This window comes from Panthera leo, chromosome A1 (assembly GCF_018350215.1).
Source record: "Panthera leo isolate Ple1 chromosome A1, P.leo_Ple1_pat1.1, whole genome shotgun sequence".
Classification (NCBI taxonomy): Eukaryota; Metazoa; Chordata; class Mammalia; order Carnivora; family Felidae; genus Panthera; species Panthera leo.
In genome coordinates this window covers 145,966,079-145,973,947 of record NC_056679.1, presented here as the reverse complement: position 1 = coordinate 145,973,947, position 7,869 = coordinate 145,966,079, and the positions used below count along the sequence as shown (strand labels likewise).

At 40.2% G+C, this 7,869-nt stretch overlaps 1 pseudogene; it reads left to right on the top strand.

The window, feature by feature from the left end:
- Positions 1 to 400: 400 nt before the first annotated feature.
- LOC122200898 lies at positions 401 to 1,029 on the top strand (annotated as a pseudogene).
- Positions 1,030 to 7,869: the final 6,840 nt, after the last annotated feature.

The window sequence follows — 7,869 nt, the reverse complement described above, 5'->3', positions numbered from 1 at the left end:
CCTGCCTTCCAGAAGGCTGTTACTATAAATCCTACAACCTGACCCCCTTTGCTTCAGACATCCCAATATTTCAAAGTTGGTTTAAAGGTACCAATTCCTATTTTTCTTCTCCATAGGCATTATAAGCAACTAAACATACAATTTTCTAAGGAAAATTAATTATGAGAGAATTTAATATGCTTTGATGTGCTCAAACAGCAAGTTGGAGTCAGACTTTGCCACTAATGTTAGAAATGTAGGAAACTGACTCCAATTGCATATAATAAACAGATCACAGATTGCTGAATGTGATAGCCCAATCAGCCTTTAAAAAGTTTTTTGTTTGTTTGTTTGTTTGTTTGTTTAAATCTAGGGAGCCTCAGTCAGACAGGCCAGAAACACTTCTAGAAGGAATAGCATGATGGCTGCCCAAGGAGAACCCCAAGTTCTCTTCAAACTTGTATTAGTTGGTGATGGTGGTACTGGGAAACTACATTCGTGAAACATCATCTGACTGGTGAGTTTGAGAAGAGTGTAGCCACCTTGGGTGTTGAGGTCCATCCCCTTGTGTTCCTTACCAACAGAGGACCTACTAAGTTCAAAGTATGGCATACAGCTAGTCAAGAGTAATATGGTGGGCTGAGAGATGGCTATGACATACAAGCCCAGTGTGCCATTATAATGTTTGACAACACCAAGGGTTACCTACAAGAACGTGACCAACTGGCAGAGAGATCTGGTATGAGTATGTACAATCCCCATTGTGCTATGTGCAACAGAGTGGGCATTATGAACAGGAAAGTTAAAGCAAAATTTATTATCTTTCACTGAAAGAAGAACCTTTAGTACTATGACATTTCTGCCAAAAGTAACTACAACTTTGAACAGCCCTTCCTGTGGCTTGCTAGAAGACTAATTGGAGACCCTAACTTGGTGTTTGCTCTCACCCAGCCAGAGGCTGTCATGGACCCAGTTTTGGCAGCACAGTATGCGCATGATCTAGAGGTTGTTCAGACAACTGCTCTCCCGGGCAAGGATGACAACCTGTGAGAAAGTGAGAAAGTGCAGCTGGAGCCCAGCATCAGAAGTCTGGTTTTACATTGAACTGTCCTGTGATGTCAGGGGCACAGTGCCACTTTAGCTACATAGCTAAGTGGAACATGTGCTTCATCTTTGGGATGCTGAAGGAGATGAATGGGCTTCAGAGCGAACGTGGCAGTTTCAAAAGTACCTTCATTTTATGGACCTGCATATTTAGCTGTTTTGGTACAAAGCTGTTTCCTTCCTGAGTTTCAAATAAAAGACTGTTATAGTATCACAACATCCAGTGGTGAAATCCCGTTTGTCACTGTCCTTCCCATTCCTTTTCATTTAGAATCAGAAGAAAGGTGTATTTCAAATATCTTAAAAATAAATACATACACAAACAAACAAACAAATCTAGCATTAGGAAAAGATGTGACTCTTTTCATGTGTCTGCCTTGACTCTGGTGGAGAGGGTTGTTCTGAATTTAATCCATACTGGCTAGCGTTGTTCTCAGGGCTGATAAGCAAACAAAAAGACCTACTATAAGCACAGATTCAAGGACAGTGGTGGCAGTCCCTGATTCCTAAGAGTTTTAAATGTGGTTATCATTCTTTTTTCATTATTTTTCATTTGTATTTAAATGTTTAAAACATTCAAATTTTAGAGTTCCAGTGCAAGTTCCAACTTTCGCCACATTTATGCATTTGTTGACGTTCTTGTTCAAAATGTTATTTGCATCTCAACCAAAGAAAAACACAATGGGGTTTTATATTATTTAGTTAGAATTTCCTGAGCCTCTAAGGGAATTCGAATTAGGGTTGGCAGTTTAAACAATACATCCTGTATAAAAGTTATAGCACAATGAAGGCATCTATAGAGACACAATCCACACACCACAAAGGTTACAAATCTCAACCAGGAAGGTCAGCATGTCTGTACCCAAAGATCTTCAATGACCTTCCTGAAATATCTAGTTCTTTTCCTTTGAAGAAAATGCTTCATGAGGTAGAGATGTGCCAGTGTCTCATGCAATGTGTGAGCTGCTGTGGTAAGTGATCCCCTATTTCCCTTATGGAACAAGTAATGCATTGTAACCCTTAACAGAAAACTCCAGCTGTCCCTTTACACGCCAGCCTTTTGGCAAAGGTTCAGATTTTTTTCCCCCTTGAATAGTCATAATTCATAGAGAGGGCCAGACACACAGATTTCTTTTTTCAACTGACTTTGTATTTCTTTGGCTATCTTATCCCTAATTGCTCCCTGCAAACCCTCCCCTCCATGCTGGTAAACTAGAGGGAACCAGTTTCATGAACCAGTAAATACAAGGCTTAAACATTCACTCTGTGAGACATATACAACATTTATTGCCAATTTTGATTCAAGTAGAGAGGAAAATTGCGTAAGTCGGTTATTAGGAGCTGCAGGTGTGCCTGGAGAGGGAGAAGTCTTCTTATTCAGGAACTATAGATAATCCCTCTTATAAAACTTCCCTAGTTGTAAAATTTTTTTTCTCATCCCTTTGGGAAATGCTGTAAGCAGGAAATCGCATATGTGCATTAAAAGTGAGGTGATAAGCCAATTTTGCCAGACGGTACTTTCAGGAAATGACTGTGAATTTTGAAATTTTGTTGACTCTTCAAAAATTTCTGATTTACTTGAACTCAATTTTAATCAAAGTATGCTATATGTGATTAACTTATTTTGTACACATCTCTTTTTACATGCCTGTGAATAAGTTTCCACAAAAATAATGTCATTTGAATTGGCAGGAAGTCTTTATTTCCTGTCCTGAAGTATACTGTAAATGAGAACATCTGAGCAAAGGCCTCATCCTTTGTTTTTTTTCTTTTTTCTTCTGTCTACTGAGCTGTGCATTATAAATTCTCATTGAAGAAGGAGCACCCATATATAAGGAGAGCTAAGTGGGGCCCTTTCATGGGCATTTTTAAGCAAAGGGTTTTTTTTTTCCGGCACAGTTGACCTAAGTGCATCAGAGTTTGAGAAGTCAATATATTTTGGATGGCCATGATGCACCAGGCCCTATGTTGGGTTTATAAGCACAATTTCCACCCTCAGGGAGCTTAAGATCTCACAGGCAGAGCAAGGTACATACATCTCCCAGATACACGGTTGCACAGAGTAGGTTATATTCAAGGGCCCAAATGAACGGAGCAGATGAACAATCTATGTGTACCGCAGAAAGAACTGGTAAACAAGGCTGGGGTGAGGGGTCAGCGAAGGACAAGATGAGAAGAACATTTGACTTCTAGGATGGACATAGCTTGGATTGTCAAACGGTATTCAATACAGAGGTAAAAACATATGCCAAAGGTGAGTAATTCTGGATACTGGAGGTTGTGAAGAACAAAAGAAAGGTCCATGTGGGTCTCGGATGCCAGCAGAAGAGTTTGTACTTTACTACATGGGCAAAAGAGAACCTACTGAAGGTTCTAAAGCCAGTAGCTGACACAGACAGGGCATAGATGAGATCTTTCTGATCCAGCGTAGATGAGATCTTTCTAGCCTCTATATCCTCATGTCTTTGCAGAGGTCTGTTTGGGACCCTATGCTATGCTTCCCAAATCACCTTTCAGGACTAAAAGACATTACCCCACCTGTTGGGCATGCTGTCAGCAACCAGAGCTCATTTGTCAGCCCTCTCTGACAGCACTCTCTTAGCTTCAGCTAAAGAGAGTGGCCCCTTCTAAGGGCAGCCCACATCTAAAAAGCCCACAACTAATGAAGTGAGAGTGAGTATAAAGATCTCAATCTCTTGCTCCCATTTGGGAAGTGTCTGAAGAATTATCCTGGCATTAGTGTCCCCCATGGGGTCTTGCCCAGGCCTTGTAACTTCTCTCCAGCCCCATTCCTCTCTTTGCTCAATCTTACTTCCTTCCCTCCCATTCTCTAGTCATTGATCCCAAGAGGACTGCCTGACAACCCTCCTGCATATTCATTTCCATCCTAGAATCTGCTTTCCAGACAACTCAACCTACAACAAGGTGATCTTCCCCTGCTCCCACAAGTCACTGACAAAGCTTCTGGGTAGGTTTCTGGGGAAGTTTTCAGCCACCACACTGCCCAGTCTGTGGCAAATTGACAGTTACATTTATGCCCAGAAAAACTAACAGGTATTTATTAACACTTCTAGTGTTCCGAGGCACCATACTGGACAATGTGGAACGATTTGGCACAGACCCTAAGGACCAAAAATAACACCACAAATTGCTTACAATGGTTGAAATGAGTATATACACAGTGAGACTAGAGAAAGTCAAGGCCAGTGTGGGTGTTAAAGAAAAAGTTATTCATGACACCTGTTAAAATTATAAGGCAGACTTTATTCAAGACTATTATAGCCATAGGGATTACCGCAATGGGGTTTTACAGTAGGGGAGAGACAGAAAGAGAGAAAGAGAGAGAGAGAGAGAGAGAGAGACAGAGAGAGAGACAGAGAGAGACACCAGGCTTAATTCGAAATACAAAAAGGAAAAGTGGGGATTTATAGCCAAGGAGCAGGATGAGAGAGTCGCTAGAGGGGAAATTACTAAGAGGGTGGGATAATTTATTTTTCTTTTCTTTTTCTTCTTTTTTTCTTTTTTTTTTTTTTTTTTTTTTTTTTTTTTTTGCTAAACTGACCTGAGAATTCTTGCTGAAGGCAGGCCAAGGTGATCAGATAATACCTAGGGGATGGTGGGGGATGAGGAAATTGTTCAGATGTGGAGGGGGATCAGAAACTGTGGTAAGGGATTTTGGCTAGACTGACTTAGCAAGAACCTTTCTTTAATTTTTTTTTTAATGTTTATTTATTTTTGACAGAGAGAGAGAGACAGAGCATGAGTGGGGGAGGGGCAGAGAGAGAGGGAGACACAGAATCCAAAGCAGGCTCCAGGCTCTGAGCTGTCGGCACAGAGCCTGACGCGGCGCTCAAACTCATAGACTGTGAGATCATGACCTGAGCTGAAGTCGGATGCTCAACTGTCTGAGCCACCCAGGCACCCCTAGCAAGATTTTTGTTAAAACTGGACTCTACAAAGATGGAGACAGAAGCCCATGACCAAGGAGTCTTTGTTAGGGGCAGGATGATCGGGGAAGGGTTCATGGAAGACCTTGTGGGAGGAAATGGTTCAGGAGAGGCCAACAGGAAGGACATATGGAGGATTCTGGTAAGGGATACATAGTGAGCAGAACTGTGAAACTTTTGTGAGAGAGACAAGTTTGAAATCAACAAATCTCTCAGGACTGGACTGCCTCTCTAGGAAAAAAGAGGTAAGGCTGGAAAAAGTGGAGCTGTATTGCATAGGGACCTGGGAATTTTTGAGCAGTTAGTATACCAAAAAGTGACATCTTGCCCCAAAGCCTCCCAGAAGGGTGTAATATCCTCAGCTAGTAACTTATAATGGGTGGGGGCCCTTTGTTTAGTTTTTGTTTTTTAACATACCTAGGAACTGGAAAAATAATAGGGGGAAACAGCAGGCCCCAGACAATGTTGAGGGCTTAGAACAAAAGAAGGTGAGCATATCCAGAGACCCGCCCACAAAGAGGACAATTATTTTTAAAAGAATTCCTTTCAGTTTTATTCTCTCCAAGTTCTGAGGTAGAAGACTTTATTCAAGACTTTACTCAAGTTTTGTAATTTGCATACTCAACTCTTGAATAACACTGTGATTTGAACCTAGGCTGCCTGATTCCATAGCCTGACATACTTAACCATTAAACACTATTACCTTCTGTTGGAGTCCTTACAATAATTTTAGTGAAAGGAGAGGAATCCAATTCTTTTCCTCTATCCTGAATAAATCTGTTCTAAAATTTACTTTCTGTATACTCATAGATGATTTTCTTATTCATGGTGCTAGTTTGGCATCATGCCTTATAGTTCTGAGTCTGTCTTAAGATCTTGACTGTCTCATGGCCCATTCCTCTATGCAGTTTATTAACTTCAACATTCACTATAGATTTCCTAGATTAAATCCTCAAAAGGAAATATGATTGGTCTAGCTCACTTTTAGGATCAGACAAGGTCATAAGTTACTGTCAGAAATTCAATGTTTTGGGGTCACATGTCCACTGCTGATCCAATAAGCTGTGGCAACTAGGGAATTTTTTCAAGAGATGTAAAACAGGGCTAATCAGGCATAAAAAGCTGTGGGTATGTAAAATTTCCCTAGGTAAATTAGGCCCTATAGTCAGCCTGAATCTAAAAGGATAAAGCCACAAAGAAATATTATTCAATACCAGGTGGAGATTTCTTTTTACCTTAAATTCCTTCAGAATTGGGAGGGGAGGAGCACAATCTCAGAGCTAAGGCTTCTTACTAACTTCCTGCTCCCCTACGGCCAGAATACCTAGCTGTACCAAGCTTAGTGTTTTGACAATCAAATACTTGTCTAAATTCAAAGGCAGAAAGATTAAGTAGAAAAAAAAACTTTTAACCTTTCTTTAGTAAATGTTTTATTTTGTCAGAGATGAATAGTGATTTGAACAGGATTAGGCAAATTCCACTCTTGAGGTAGAAATCCATTCAATGAACCCAACTGATATGCAATCAAACTTTCTCTCCACACAGCTACTGCCAACTCTTTACAACCTTATGATCCTACATAATTTACATTCCTGCATAAACATCTTATTTTTGCCACCATTGAACCATTTTCAAATTCTTTTTTACTTAACCTAATAATCTAAACCTTGCTATCGAGCATGATTCATAAACCAGGTCTAAAACCATTTGAAGCAGCATGATCTAATATAAAGTATGGAAAAAACTATTAATGCTAACAGAAATAACTTTCAAAAGACAAGTGTAGTGGTGACACTGCTCAAATATGAGCTGGACAGATGTGTAGATATTAAGCATGCATCCATAGAAAGAGGCTAATTGTAAAGTATGTTTTATCAAAACTGCCGTATTTCCAGCAGTTTTGATCATAGTTAAACCAAGGTTCTCAACTGGTGACAATTTGGCGATGTCTGGAGACATCTTGGATTGCTACAATGGAGGTTGGGGTCAGAAGGCATTACTGTCATCTAGCAAGTAGAGACTAAGGGTGCAATGCACAGGACAGCTCCTACAACAAAGAATTATCCAGCTCCAAATGCCAACAGTGCCAAAATTGAGAAATTCTCAATAAACTACAAAAGGAATCTGAAAGTGCACCATAAACAGACACTCACCAAGAAACACAAGCCCTTTTGAGTGGTATCAGGCTGAAGGTGTTGAGTGTTTTTGTCATAAGTAACCTTCTTTTTTTTTTTTTTTTCATCACGCTCTTGCACAAACACTGAGCCCGCATTCTTGAAGAACTTCTTCTAATGAGTCAGAAGTTCATCTTGATAAATACTGAATACTGTCTGCTTTTAGTCTTTGCTTTGAATATATATCTAATGGAATCAGACTCCATTCTCCCCTTCTTGCATCAGGATAGAATGGGTTATTGCTGGGCACCTGGCTGCAGAGCCAGGTCACGTATTTCCTCAGCTCCTATGGGACTCTAATGGCAAGTCTTGACCTTAAAATACTGCGTCTGTGTTCTCTCTTCCCTTACTTGCATGCCAGGATATGGAAGTGCCTGAATATGATCTAGTACAGCAAAAAGAATTGCTCTGATTACCTAAATGACTGAGTGGAAGAGAATGACCTTCTTATCCAAGTACCTATTATGTGCAAGAAAAATATGTGTATGTTCTTTGAGCCACTATATATTGGTGCCTCTTTGTTATAGCAACTTACACTTGACCCTACCTGATACACATGCTATAATTTTCTAGTACTGATTTTAATCAACGGTGGTGTTGGTGGAAGTGGTTTTCAGTGCAATAAAGAGCAAACGTGGACTTAGAAGGACTAGGAACTCAGCAGT